Raw genomic sequence first — 14908 nt, 5'->3', positions numbered from 1 at the left:
TGGTGACACAAGGTGTCTAATTACCGGTAATGAAGTGGTTCGATTCCAGCCTTACGCACGTTTTTTTATTTTTGACTGACAGATCACGTCCCATTTTAACGAACACACAATGTTTATGCACACTTACCAGGTCACATCACAGCACGTATTCATTCACTCACGATGTATTCCAGTGACGAGTACGTTGATATGTTGCCCATTTATGGGGAAACAAGGTAGAACGCAGTCCAGTCGCTACGTCTCTGTCATGAGCGTTTTTCTGACAGAAGACTACCGACTACCAATACGTTCCAAAACCTTGAACGCAGACTGCGGTCAACCGGGACACTTGGAAGGGAAACTTCCGTTAGAGATGCTCCTGTAACGTCTGGTCCAAATGAAGAGGTTGTTTTGGACGCTGTCCATAATAACCCTCATATTAGTACTCGGACACTTGCACAACAAACTAACATCAGCCGGTCATCAGTCATGCGTATACTGCATAACAATGAATTTCACCCATACCATCTGTAGTTACACCAGAAGCTACACGACGTGATTTCGATGCTAGAATAACATTTTGTCAATGGGCATTACGTACGGTGAGCAATAATGAAGCCTTTTTGTTAAGAGTCCTGTTTTCAGACGAACCACGATTTTACAACAATGGCGTCGAGAATCGGCCCAATATGCACTATTGGAGCGTGAAGAATCCGCATTGGGTAAGACAGGGCGCATTTGAGGTGCAGTGGGGAGTAAATGTCTGGTGTGGGATCTTGGGTGTCTATCTCATCGGACCATATTTCTTCGACGGACATATAACATCAAAATGAACTCCCACAGTTGCTGAAGAACGTGACACTGAGCGAGGGATTACGAATGTGGTTTCAACGGGACGGGGCTCCACCTCACGGATCAGTAGTAGTCCGGAACCACCTTCATGCTTCATATCGAAATGAATGGATATAAATGCGTGGACTCGTTCACTGGTCCGCCAGATCACCCGATCTAACGCCACTCGAGTTCTTCCTGTGAGGTCACTTAAAGCAGGTAGTGTATGCACAGGAGCCTGAAGATCCTGGTCACCTTTGGCAACTAATCACCGAAGCATGCCAATATGTCACAACGTGCAATAATAACTTTAAAACGTCGTTCTGAAATCTGCTAATCCAAGATGACCAACATTTCAAGCACTTGTTATACTGAATATGCATAGTACCCTACTTCCTACCTACAGACCATCATGTTGTAGTCCAACCTGGCTACGTAACATCGGATAAAACTGTCATTTTGAGGACCGATTACAAATTCACTCTTTGGAACAGGATGACATGTGGCCATATCACAGTCACTGTAAACGGCGTTAATCCAAAAAAGCGCACCAGCCTGCTAATCGAACTAACTACCAGACAGCTTGCTGGTACAATAGCAGTGATGCATGATTAAGCCACCCTAGCTACCGCGAGCCGTGGTACGTAGCTAGCACGATGTAGTCCTTACAGACATTTCCTGTCCAAACGTGAGATAGTATTATTCGCAGCTGTGATCATTTTACACATTCATTATAATTTAAATAATATAAATAACACCGCCGCTAGTTATTTCCACCATATTCGCGAGCATTAAGTAAACGGTATAGTTGTACTAAGGCCATAAATGAGCAGATACTAATGATTTTCGGATGACTATGATATACGCATTATTTGGGTTACCTACCTCCGAAAACAGTCAGGGGCTGGTGAACCACCCGGTATTGGCGTAAGGTAAATCTTATCTGTAGGTATTTAATCGTCCATAAAATGAGTGGTTATCTTGGAATTATTGTAAATATTGCTAAAATGTATTCATTGTAAGGAGATGTACATGAAACGTTGAATACAATCGAAATGATATGAAATGATTTTAAAGTTGTCATTAAACATCGTTATGATTATGTTTACTTGCGGTAAAAGTTAAGCGTTTCCACGAGTTCGCCGTTCTCATGATGTGGTAACATGACTAGCTTGAAAATAATAGATTCCATATGTTAAGGAGGAGTCGAATATTTTTTAACTAAAACCTTTTTAAGAAAATAGAAGGAAATGAGGCAGTCATTAAGAACTCTATATTTAAGCATGAGCTAACTAACGTAACGTAAGTACAGAATCGAATAAATGTTACATGCATGTGTAAAGGTCCGCCTCTGTGGTGTAGTGGTTAGTGTGATTAGCTGCCACACCCGGAGACCCGGGTTCGATTCCCGGCTCTGCCACGAAATTTGAAAAGTGGTACGAGGGCTGGAACAGTGTCCACTCAGCGTCGGGAGGTCAACTGAGTATAGGTGTGTTAGATTCCCACCTCAGCCATCCTGGAAGTGGTTTTCCGTGGTTTCCTTGGAGAAGTCCAAGCAAATGCCGGGATGGTACCTAACTTCAGGCCACGGTCGCTTCTTTCCCTCTTCCTTGTCTATCCCTTCCAATCATCCCATCCCCCCCATCCGCAAGGCCCCTGTTCAGCATACCAGGTGAGGCCGCCTGGGCGAGGTACTGGTCATCCTCCCCAGCTGTACCCCCGACCCAGAGTCTGAATCTCCAGGACACTGCCCTTGAGGCGGTAGAGGTGGGATCCCTCGCTGAGTCCGAGAGTTAACCCGACCCTAGAGGGTAAACAGTTAAATAATAAGAAGAAGAATTTGTAAAATATTTTAAGTTACGATTGTTATTGAAGGTGGTAAGTAATATGATGGAGTAGATCAAAACCTAACACCTCAACTCGGGTTTCACAGGTTGGAGTCGTGGAAAACTTAGGTTCCATCTTCCGCAAGTTGAGAGCGACACAAAATATTCCTGGGAATATCCCATGATTCGTCAAGAATTAGTAATTAAAATGGTGATGGTTTTGGATTTAAAGTAGTGAGCTCTAGCAAAATATGTGAAGTTCATTTTGCAATTATATATTTTGCCATTCAGGATTACCCAGTAAGATTACTTCTTATGTATGGAAGAATAAAAGTAATGAACCAAAAGAGAAACATAACAATCACACTGGATATATTATTTGGTTCAATTCCTTTTAGTTAAACTCATAAAACCATGGTTACCTTGAAGCGAAACTGGCTAAATATTGAAAGAAACGAAAGTTTGTTTAGAACGAAGCAATTCTTCTGCAGTGTCGACACAGTTCATGGAGGTGGGCATTTCGATGTGTCGAAACACAAAATGACACTTAAAACAGAAAAACATACCTGTAAAATAACTGTCCATTTTTCACAGGTATTTTTCAGTGCCGTGTTCCGACAGACTGGAAAGCTCTATAAACGAAAGTAGAACATTAATTAAACGATTGAATATTAAAATCTATAATTTCCATTAGTATCAGAGAATTTGTAGCGTGTTAATTGAATGTGGCTGAGTATCTAGATACATGTGATCCTCATTTTGGATTAAAGATCAAATTACATGTACTATGTCGTTCATGTTGGCATTGAAAGGAAACCTGGTGAAAAATTACATATAAATATGACAGATATTTTTCTCGGTTTCACTACTGAAATCATTTATCACCAGATTTGTGATTACGGTGGTGAGGGTTAATAATGAGAATGGAATGCCTTCATTCCTGTATTAGTACAAAAACTATATCAACTCAAAGGTAAGCATTCTGTAGACGATGTCACGCTCTGTCAACATCAATATAGCTCATTTTACGTAAAATATTTTATTTAATTTTAGTGCTCTCTTTTACTGGACTTACAATAAAAACAAAGTTTCATGTGCATAGTTTGCCTGTGCTGATCTCTCAAATTATGGCCATATGAGTTCATACCTACCACACACATGCATTCATCTTCAGTTTCAGTCTCAACTTATTATTTCAAGACTATGGTAGACCACATATGTAATGGGGTATTGTTCTTAAAACTTCCATTGTTGCAAAGGCTCAGTAGTGATGAGAAGTAGACTAGGGATGTGACTATGATAATTTGACATTTTTAAAGAAATGAGAATTCGGATATTCGAATTATAACCAGAAAGTTATTATGAGTAATCATCAAGATAATTTATAAGTTATCGAGTATGTTTTGAGTAAAATGGAGTGGTTTTAAGGAAAATGTTGATGCTTTAAAGTATCGCCGAAAGTTCTTTTTCCTGTAACCCTTCGAAGAAAATGATAGCTTTGGGATATATGTTGATTAAAATCACATGGCTTCAAAGAAAACAGAGTGAGGGCGAGATACCAAGGGCTGAAGGCCCACGTAAGGGGGCAACGGCTAGTGGTGTCAAATGGAAGATGGATTCTAGAGTTGCCAGTGTCAAAACTGAAAGCGATGGACAAATATGCCAAAATGGAGGAGGGAGTGATGGCAAGGCAAGATGGAAGGAAGGACACAGAGTGAGTTATGGAACGACTGGAGGTAAGTGAGGAGAACAACCCAGGGGGAAGTGGGCAGTGCAGTGCGGAAGGGGAAAAGAGCAGTCGGGAAGTGGTGAGCGAGGGAGAATCTCAAGGATCTTTAAGAGCAGAGTTCAGTCGACAAGTGAACAATAAAGGTGGGGATGTGCGTAACGAACAGAAAGGAAGAGGAGCTATGAGTAAAGGAAGAAGTATGAGTCTAAAAGACTAGTGGGGTAAAAGTTGTAAATGTTTGGAGGAAAAAGAGGGAAGAGAGCGACAAAAAATTTAAGAAAGGAAGAAATGGAGACAGGAAGTGAAAGGGCTACGGTAACAAGAAGCAAGAATAGGGGAGGAAATGTGGAAGGGGGAGTGTAAGTTATAACAAAATTGGAAATTAGGGTTTGTTAATATTGAGGGGCTGTTAGGCAAATTAAGTAAAAAAAGTACAAGAAGTAGTGGAAGGTTTCGATGTTGTGGCACTCTTGGAGACATGGTTTGAAATAGGGAAGGAGATAACTTGGGAATGGCTTGTGGTTAAGTATAGATCCAAAAGAAAGGTGCGGAATAAGGGGAGAACCCCGAGAGGAATAGTGGTTCTAATAAAGGAAGAGATTAGTGAACTAGTAGAGGATATCGAAACAGAGATGAAAGAAGTGATCTGGATTAGGTTTAATATGGGGAGGGAAGAAGGGAAGGTCAAGAATGTAAGTTTAGCATTTGCATATTGCCACCCCAGGAGCTCGTTATACACAAATAAAATTTTTTGAGGAGTTATTGCTGGAAATTAGTATGATAAGAGGGATGTTTGAGAAGAAGATGGTATGCTGCTATTTGGGGATTGGAATGCTAGAATATTGGAGCAGAGCCCAGTGTGCAGTAAAGAAGAGGGGAGGGTAGTGATGAAAAGTAGAAGAAGTGAAGACATAATCATAAATAGTTATGGAGATAAACTTTTAGAAATGTGCAGCGGGAAATCTATACATTCTGAACGGTTGGAAAGAGGGCGACAGGAATAGGAAGCTGACTTTTGTTACAGAACAGGGAGGAAGCGTGATTGACATAGTAGTAAGCTCAGAGGAAATCATAAGGATGGAGGTAGGAGACTGTATTGAATCACATCACTTTCCAGTGTGGGTGTTGATAAAAAGGAGTGTAGAGGGGATAAGAAGAGAGAGTCAAAGAAAAGTGAGAAATTGGGGAGAGGGTATGTTAAGTATAAATGGTCAGAGAAAGCAAAACGGGAATTAGATACGGTAATAAAATGGGAGTTACAAATGAAATGGCTTTTAGTGCCGGGAGTGCCCGAGGACATGTTCGGTTCGCCAAGTGCAGGTCTTTTGATTTGACACCCGTAGGCGACCTGCACGTCGTTATGAGGACGAAATGATGATGAATACGACACATACACCCAGCCCCCGTGCCATAGAAATTAACCAATGATGGTTAAAATTCCCGACCCTGCCGGGAATCGAACCCGGGACTCCTGTGACCAAAGGCCAGCACGCTAACCATTTAACCATGGAGCCGTACATAGGAGTTACAATTAGTTAGGTATGGGTGGAAAGTTGCATTGGAGGAAAACAACATAGATAGAGCATTGGAACTGATTTTAAACCCAATCAGAAGGGTAGCACAGATAGACAGACGCAGATGTTGAAAGAAGAGAGAGGGGGAAGGGTGGTACAGTAAGGAGTGTGAGGAATTACTAAAAAGGGTTATGGGTGCGTTAAGAGAGTATAGAAAAAAGGGTGGGAGCGCAGAAAGAGAAGTTTTTTGTAATTTAAGGAAAGGTTACAAAAGGGGAATCAATGAGAGAAATAAGTTATAGATGAAAGAACAAACGGCGATAAATAAAGAGTGTAGGATGAATAAAATGGAAAATATTAGGGAGAGAGAAAACAGAATTAACTAGTTTGGAAGGAGATTTGAGAAACCAAGTATTGAGGATGAGCAGTGGGTGAACTATTTTAGTGAACAACTTGAGGGGAAGGAGAAATGGTATAGAGAGAAGGGGGAAGAAGTTATTTGGAGCGATAGGGGGTATCGATATTTGAACTGGACAAAGAAATTTCAAAAGAAGTCATGGAAGTGATAGGTAAAGTTAGGGGTAGGTTCGCGGGAGGATGCAATGGTATTAACAATAGGTTTTGGAAAAAATTAAGCAAAATTGGTCTGATGATAGAGGGCATAGTGAAGTTATTTAACAAGATTTTTGATTGGGGTAATTACCCAAAAGAATGGGAAACAGGAATTATATGTCCAATATATCAGAAGAAAGGTAATAAAAACATCACGAATAATTATAGGTTAGAATCTAAGTAAAATTTATACAGGAGTTTTAGCAAACAGGCTAAGAGACTGGGCTGAAGAGAATTAGGTTTTTGTCAGTTTTCTAAGGGGAATTGAGGAAGGGAAAAAGAACGGCGGGCAATATAATGATAGTGAAGATAATAATAATAATAATAATAATAATAATAATAATAATAATAATAATAATAATAATAATAATAATAATTTCGTGTGGCTATTTTTAGCTGTGTGCAGCCCTAGTAAGGCAGACTCTCCAATGAGGGTGGGCGGCATCTGCCATATGTAAATAACTGCGTGTTATTGTGGTGGAGGATAGTGTTATGTGTGGTGTGTGAGTTGCAGGGATGTTGGGGACAGTACAAACACCCAGTCCCCGGACCATTGGAATTAACCAATGAAGCTTAAAATCCACTACCCGGCCGGGAATCGAACCCAGGACCCTCTGCACCGAAGGCCAGTACGCTGACCATTCAGCCAACGAGTCGGACAGTGAAGATAATTTTAGATAAATACATGAATATGGGAAGAGGTAAAGTGTATGTGGCGGCAATTGATTTTGAAAAAGCATTTGATACGGTAAACAAAAGTGCGCTAGTAGAAATATTGGGTAGGTTGGGGGTTTCTGGGAAGATGATACGTGCAGTGGAGGCGATATATATGGAGGTCAGGTGCTGTGTTAAGCTGTAGGCAAACAGGTTAAACAGGCCGTTAGAGTGTAAGATGGGTTTAAAACCGGTTTGTAAATTATCCCCGATATTGTTTATTTTATTCATTAACGATCTTTTGGATGGACACGGCACCGGTTCTTAATCGGATGGAGATCCCTGGACTGATTTTTGCGGACGACGTGGTTTTTATGACTTTAACTGGAGTTGGGATGCAGCGAAGTGTGAATGCAGTGTCAGAATATGCAAAGTGGGCCCTGATAGTAATACAGACACATAAAGGGAGAAAAAAGAAAGAAACTGGATGGTCCAAGGAGAGAGGATAGAACAAGTAAATAAATTAGAATATTTAGAAGTGTTTTGAAACAGAAGAGGGACATGGGAGGACCAAATTAGGAGAGCAAGAGGAAAGGGGATGGCAGCCTTAGCCATAGTCAAAATTTTAGTGGCTAAATTTCCAGGAATAAGCTATAAAACCTTGAGGTTGTCTTAAGAACATTAGTAATGTATGGGGCAGAGGTATGGGGGCTGGGGGAAAATAGGGTTAACTTAAATCAAATTATGCGTAAATTTGGCAAGGCGGTGAGGGGGCTCCCTCTGTGCATAGCGAATGCTGGGGTGGAATTTATGTGTGGGGAAGAAATAGAGGTTGAGTGTGTGAAAAGAGTAATCAAATATTGGATGAGTTTGAAAAGAGGAGAGGGAGAGAGGGTGCTCCAGGCTGCGTACGAACAACGAAAGAAAAGCATGTATAAGGGGTGCTGGCTAGAAAAAATTAAACTATACGTGGAGAGGGTGGGAATGATGTACATGTGTGAAGAGGTCTGAAAGAAGAAGGAATTTAGGGGTCGGGGGTGCTTTTAAGGAGGATTAGAGATATTCAAAGACAGAGACGGATAGAAGAGTGCAGGAACAGAGGATCGCTTAGTGCTTTAATAAACTAATGGAAGTGACAGTGTTAAATATTAGGAATGTAGATAAATTGAAAAGAGTAGGATTACTGTGGGGGCTGATGGGGTTGTACGAGAATAAGGGGTGACAAACTGTAAAGAAAATTCCCTATGCGTATCATGTGGGGCATCCGGCAATGATCTACACTTAATAGATAATTGTAAAGATACGGAACAGGTAAGAAATAAACATTTGAGTGCCAATAACCGGGAGTTATTAGAGAAAGGGGATGAGCAAAAACTCTTAGGGTGGATTATCAGAAAATGGGAAAAGGGGAAAATTAAACAGGTATTTATGAGCGGTAAGGAGAGTTTGTGAAATAAAGCTAAAAGAGGAAAGTCCATAGTGTGATAAGGGTATGAAATAAGCAAGCTAAATGACGGCGATGAGGTCTTATTGGGTAGTCATGAATGTATAAGATTTGAAAGTGGATGCGAAATAAGTTAAGAGTTAAGGGTGTAAAATGAGAATGAATTAGAGGAGTGTGAAGGAGTGATAAATAAAATTAGAAGTAAGGATTTGTAAATAAGTAGGTTTGTTAAGGACAGTTAAGTAAGATAGGTTATGGTTATAAATGTGTGTGAAGTGTGAATGAAGGATTGCTAAGATAAGGACAGCAAATTTAGAATGTCTGAGTATACCTGACTGTAAAACGTGGAGATACATTGTAAATGTAGAAGGTTTGTGAAGTGTAATTAAAGTTTGGAACGTGGGAAGATACTGTAAATTTGGAATGCTTAAGTGATAAAAATAGGGCATGTTGATATTGTTATGGCAAGACATGGGTGTATAATGTAAATACTTTGGTAAGTAAGTTAGAAAATGATATTTTAAATATTAACCTGTAGTAACAGTAGGGTAGAACAATTACATGAAGTTGGAACGTGAGAAAATAAGAGATACGACTCAACTGATGAGTCACAAGTGAACTGGAATTTAAATGGAAGTAAATCAGTGCATATATAATATTATGAATTGCAAAGTCAGTAGGTGGTAAAGGCGATAGGCAAGAAGAATGAAGCCCTGCGGATGACGAAATATTAAGTCAGCGAGTTTGGAGCGTAATAGGTCAGATCTTGAGTGAATAAGTGTAAGCTAGGGGTATGAAGACATTGCTCTCTTGATGACGAAATGTTGATTCAAAGAGGCTTGAGTAGAGTAGGGCAGGTCTTGAGTGAATAAGTGTGTGTAAGAGTTAGTGTCGACGTATAAGAGAGAGATAAATGGGTAAGAGGTTATAGGGTGAAAGGGGAGGGGGAGGGAACGACATAAGAGGGAGGGATAGGGCGGTCCTCTCCCAGATGTTGTTGACAAGTGTTAGTAGATTAGAGGTCGAGAAAGGAGAGAGGGAGGCAGGGTGCATGTGAAGCTGGAATTCAGCACACAGGTAGCCTGTCGCCAAACGGAAAGGTGAGGATCTAGCTTTGTCAACCGTAAGGAGGGGCCGAACGTATCGTTCCAAGGAGGGTGGTTCCTCTTTTTTACTCACCAGGCGGGACGGCACGGCCGGTCAGTAGTTATAGGGGTGTGGTCTGGTTTCCGCCTGTGTGCGGGGTCAAAAATTGAAGTTAGGATTGTAGAGTTAAGGTAGTTAAAGGGGTGGCGCTTACATGTTACATGTGGCCCGGTTTTCCGCTCATATGAGTGACCACATAGTAGACTTAGTTTATTTTTTATTTTATTTTTTGTAATGGGAACATATAGGGGTGGCGTCTCATATGTGGTCTGGTTCCCGCCTGTGTGAGGGGTCACAAAATTAAGTTAGGATTTTAGAGTTGAGATAGTTATAGGGGTGGTGCTTACATGTAATTGTTTTCTGATTTGGGCGAAAAGTGTGTAATGTTCATCTTCAATAAATGTTACATAACCAAATGATGTATTTACCTTATGAATAATATACACTCACAAGTAAGAAATGGGGTGATTTTCTTAATTGATATCAATGGATGAGTACCGTCTCCGGTCGTCAAGTGAAATAAATGCATCGCAACATATTCATAGCAGTGCTGGAAAACAGAGCGGAATTTACGATGATTGGGGCAAAAGTCATGGCAACTATTTTTTCCTGTAGATATGTGAACGGATCACAAACGTATATGTGTCGCGTGGAAGTTCTGTAGGCATAGTGTTTATGCAGAACAACAGATTTCTCTGTGATAGCTGGTAGTAGCGCTGTGAAATCAGTCAGTTGATGAGTTTCGTGCGAGATGGAAGTAACCCGTGTTGAGCAGCGCGCTTACATCAAAATAGTCGTTCTCCGAGGGAGAAATGTGATGGAATGTCACAGTGAATTAGTGGCAGCCCTTGGGAATAATGCCCTACCATGCCGTATAGTAGCACGGTGGGTAGGAAAGTTTCAGCAAGGACGTGTGTCAACCAGTGATGAGCAACGTTCGGGACGACCTGTCAGTGTGCGGACCGAAGTGGCACGTGCCGTCATCGAACAGCTCCTGGACGAAGACAGACGATGGACGCTACTGGAGTTAGAGAGGGCAAGTGGCATCGAGAAACGCACCGTCCACACAATATTGCGTAATGAGCTGCAACTGCGCAAAATCGCATCACGGTGAGTACCGCATGCACTGACGGAAGTTCAAAGGTAGGTGCGCTATGCAATATGCTCAGACCATCTTGCACGCTGTCAACAGGACGGCGATCAATTCTTGTCACGAATAATCGCCATCGATGAATTTTGGGCCAGGGCTTACGAACCAGAACTGAAACGTCAGACCGCGGAGTGGCGACATGCTGAATCACCAAGGAGGCAAAAGGTCCGTCAGAATCCTTCCCCAGTGAAATTGATCGTTATCGTCGCGTATGACGTCAGGGGTGTCATTGTTTGCCACTTTGTTCCACATGGCAGAACAGTGACCGCACAGTACTGTAGGGACTTCCTGGTGCAACAGGTACGACGTGGCGTTCGGGAGAAACGTTCGGATCTTGTGGACAGTACAATAATCCTCCAAGACAATGCAAAACCACATAAAGCAGAGTGTGTAGGACAGATACTGCGACGTTGGGGATGGGAAGAATTGGAGCACCCACCATACTCTCCCGACATTTCGCTCTGTGACTTTGTTCTCATTCGAAGGATTAAGAAACCACTACGTGGTAGGCGGTTTGTAACACGAGAGGACATTGCTAATGCTGTGCGCCAACAGGTGACCCAATTCACACATGGTGCGGCAAATGCTGAGGCAGATGGTATTCTGCGCCTCCCACATCGTTGGCAGCGTGTGGTGTCAGTAGCAGGGGACTACTTCGAGGGTTCTTAAGCCCAGGTATGCCATGTCAACTTTATGTGTACTGTGTTGTCAATTTTTGCACCGGGAAGGCCATATTGCCCTGTATACTACCGTAATAAATTAGTGTGTTACGATATTTCATTGCTATTCATTGTCCACAAATGTAGTTAACACCTTGTCCTTTCGTCTGTATATGTCACATTTTCCAACCGGACTGGTATCTTCAAGAAAAAAATAGTTGCAATGACTTCTGCCCCAACCCTCGTATAATCTACATGCCTTTTTAGCTGAGCAACGGTCGCTAAGTAGTCCAAGATCCTATAGGACTGTTCGCAGACTCACTATTCATACATTCTACATTTAGATACGATGATTACGCGAAACACGTACCCGTAAAACTATGAACAACGACAATCCAAGGTGTCGGAAGTTTGTCCCTCAAGAGATCTTGTTTGCTGCATGCACGTCATTATATTGTATTTAAACACATCTTACTTACCTTACCTTGGATTCCTATAATACATGCAAGTAAGAAAGAGGATTATGCATAAAAAATTATTGCATGCACGTGCTGACTTCCATCGTCGAAAGAAAGAAATGCGTATGAACATATTCCTACTAGTGCTCGCTGAAAGGAAGTGCTAGGATTCTTCTTGCTGAAGCGAGAAAGCTTGCGCACACACACACACACACACACACACACACACACACACACTAATATACACGTATAGTCTAGCTAGTAAGATTTGTCTCTGTATGTATAGAATATTAGTAATAATTAGTTTACTGTAGCTGATAAATATTAGTAATAACAATAAACTTCCTTCAGTTTATCTCATCCATTTCTCGATATCGCTAGAGCTGTGTATCCTGTTTTAGTATTAATCGGTAGTCCCATAATAATAATAATAATAATAATAATAATAATAATAATAATGTTTGTTTGTTTGTTTGTTTGTTTGTTTGTTTGTTTGTTTGTTTGTTAGACTAACTTTTGTCTCGTTTTTCTGCGGCGTCGGGTATGAGGCGAGATTAATCTATCGAAGCGTGTTTTTGTCACCGGATGCTCTTCCTGACGTCAACCTCATCAGAAGAGTTAATGAGATGAAATGGATGACATGATATATGATAGCAGTTAGGGAGAGTTTGAAACTCGGTGCTGGCACATAGCCTACTCCTGTCGAATAGCATCAAGGGGTCTGCTCAAGGCTTAACATCCCCATTCGACGGACGAATCACGATCAACAGGGCCATAAGCCCTCGCTCCATATAAGCACTGAGAAGGGGTTAGGAATTTAATCCAGGCTTCTGGCACGCAATCTAGTGATTAGAAATTCTATGCCATCACCTACCCTATCCTACCGGCCAACATTCTGCTGGTGAAATTTTTCTACCAACGGGACTCGAACCGGCTAACCACGGTGTCAGGCCATTTAGACTTCAACGCCTTAACAATAATAAAAATAATTCGACTGCTTTTCCCACACTCGTAGCGGCGCGGGTACGAACTGCCATATACATGTGGATTTTCCCTGTTTTTACAGCCGGATGCCCTTCCTGACGCTAACTCTCTATAGAGGGATATAATCACTATTGCGTGTTTCCATATTAGTTGGTAGTACAACATGTTGTCTGAGTATAAAGACGAACGTGTTGGGACAAACACAAACACCCAGTCTCCGAGCCAGAAAGTTCATCAGATGAGAATAAAATCTCTAACCTAGACAAGAATCGTATCTGGGACCCTCTGAAGTGACGGATTCAATGCGGACTATTGACCTAAAGAGTTAGATGATAATAATAATAATAATAATAATAATAATAATAATAATAATAATAATAATAATAATAATAATAATAATAATAATAATAATAATAACAGCCGGGCTCAGTGACTTAGACGGTTGAGGCGTTGGCCTTCTAACCCTAATTTTCCGTATTTATAGGGTTCGCGTTAAGAAGGGCAACTGGCTGTAAAACTGAGCGAAGAATACTACAAAGAGCTTACTACGAGATCAAGAAGAAAATAAATTTTGTTTAGTCACAGGATTATTCTGATTTTTCAACAGTTAACGTTTTTAATAGTATCTGTTAATTGTTTTTATTATTTAATTAGGTTTCCGTTCTCCCAGTACTGTAAGCGAGATTGTATCAAGGTGCAGCAGAGTTACTGCAGTACGTTGTGTGCAAGAACACAACGTCAATGAAATCTGTAACACCCGTTTCCGCCCCCCCCCCCCCACCACCGCCACCACAAACAGTATGTAGAGAAGGAGAGACATGTATTTCTTATGACAACCGAATGCAGTCCACATGCAACATTTTAAACTTGTTAATCCCTTGTTTACTTGTGTGAACAATGTAAATGTGCTTATGCATACAATATCAATTAGAGCATAGAACAAAGACAAGGGCCATATTCTACTTGCGGGCCATCTGGTCTATATCGTATCAATATCCCCTTTGGTGAAATTTTAGAACAGATTGATCTCAGACTTCTTCTTCCCTGTGTTGAAAACAGAACAATCGGAATGCTGTGTAGACAACATAATTATAATCTTTTTTGATTTCTGCTTCACCGTGTATGATACCAGCGTAACTGGTGGTTATCCTGAACTGGGGTCAGTAATTGCGAAAAGAACTTGAATATAAATATCTCCGCCTTTTGTAGATTTCAGTTCTTCTGGTATACGTTTTCGATTACTTTGCAGCGTACCTAGTAGGGTGAGACTGAAATCAGTGTATAATTGCCTGCTAGCTCTATGCAAGTCTAATAACGGTCGGTGGTTGCATTCCGCCCTGAATTTCTAATAGGAGTGACGAGTCGTTTCACAACCTCCGTAGGCTCGCCTAACGAAGTAGTTGTACCACTCATTATCCCAGTGTACCAGTGGCGTATCCTGGAATCTCCACTGAGGCATGCAACTAGTAACCATGCAGTTAACACAATGTATTAAGTAAATTTCAATTCTACTCACCCTAATTACATGTAGGTGAACTCGAGCCAAACAGTTTTACTGTAAGTTTCTGGATTGAACGTGCGTACACAATTCTTGTTTTCTGTTTTTAAATTTACGAGCGTCCGCCTCTGTGGTGTAGTGGTTAGTGTGATTAGCTGCCACCCCCGGAGGCCCGGGTTCGATTCCCGGCTCTGCCACGAAACTTGAAAAGTGGTACGAGGGCTGGAACGGGGTCCACTCAGCCTCGAGAGGTCAACTGAGTAGAGGTGGGTTCGATTCCCACCTCAGCATCCTCGAAGTGGTTTTCCGTGGTTTCCCACTTCTCCTCCAGGCAAATGCCGGGATGGTACCTAACTTCAGGCCACGGCCGCTTCCTTCCCTCTTCCTTGTCTATCCCTTCCAATCTTCCCATCCCCCGCAAGGC

Source organism: Anabrus simplex, chromosome 2 (genome assembly GCF_040414725.1).
Source record: "Anabrus simplex isolate iqAnaSimp1 chromosome 2, ASM4041472v1, whole genome shotgun sequence".
NCBI classification, from domain to species: Eukaryota; Metazoa; Arthropoda; class Insecta; order Orthoptera; family Tettigoniidae; genus Anabrus; species Anabrus simplex.
Note: the sequence above shows the minus strand (reverse complement) of the source record.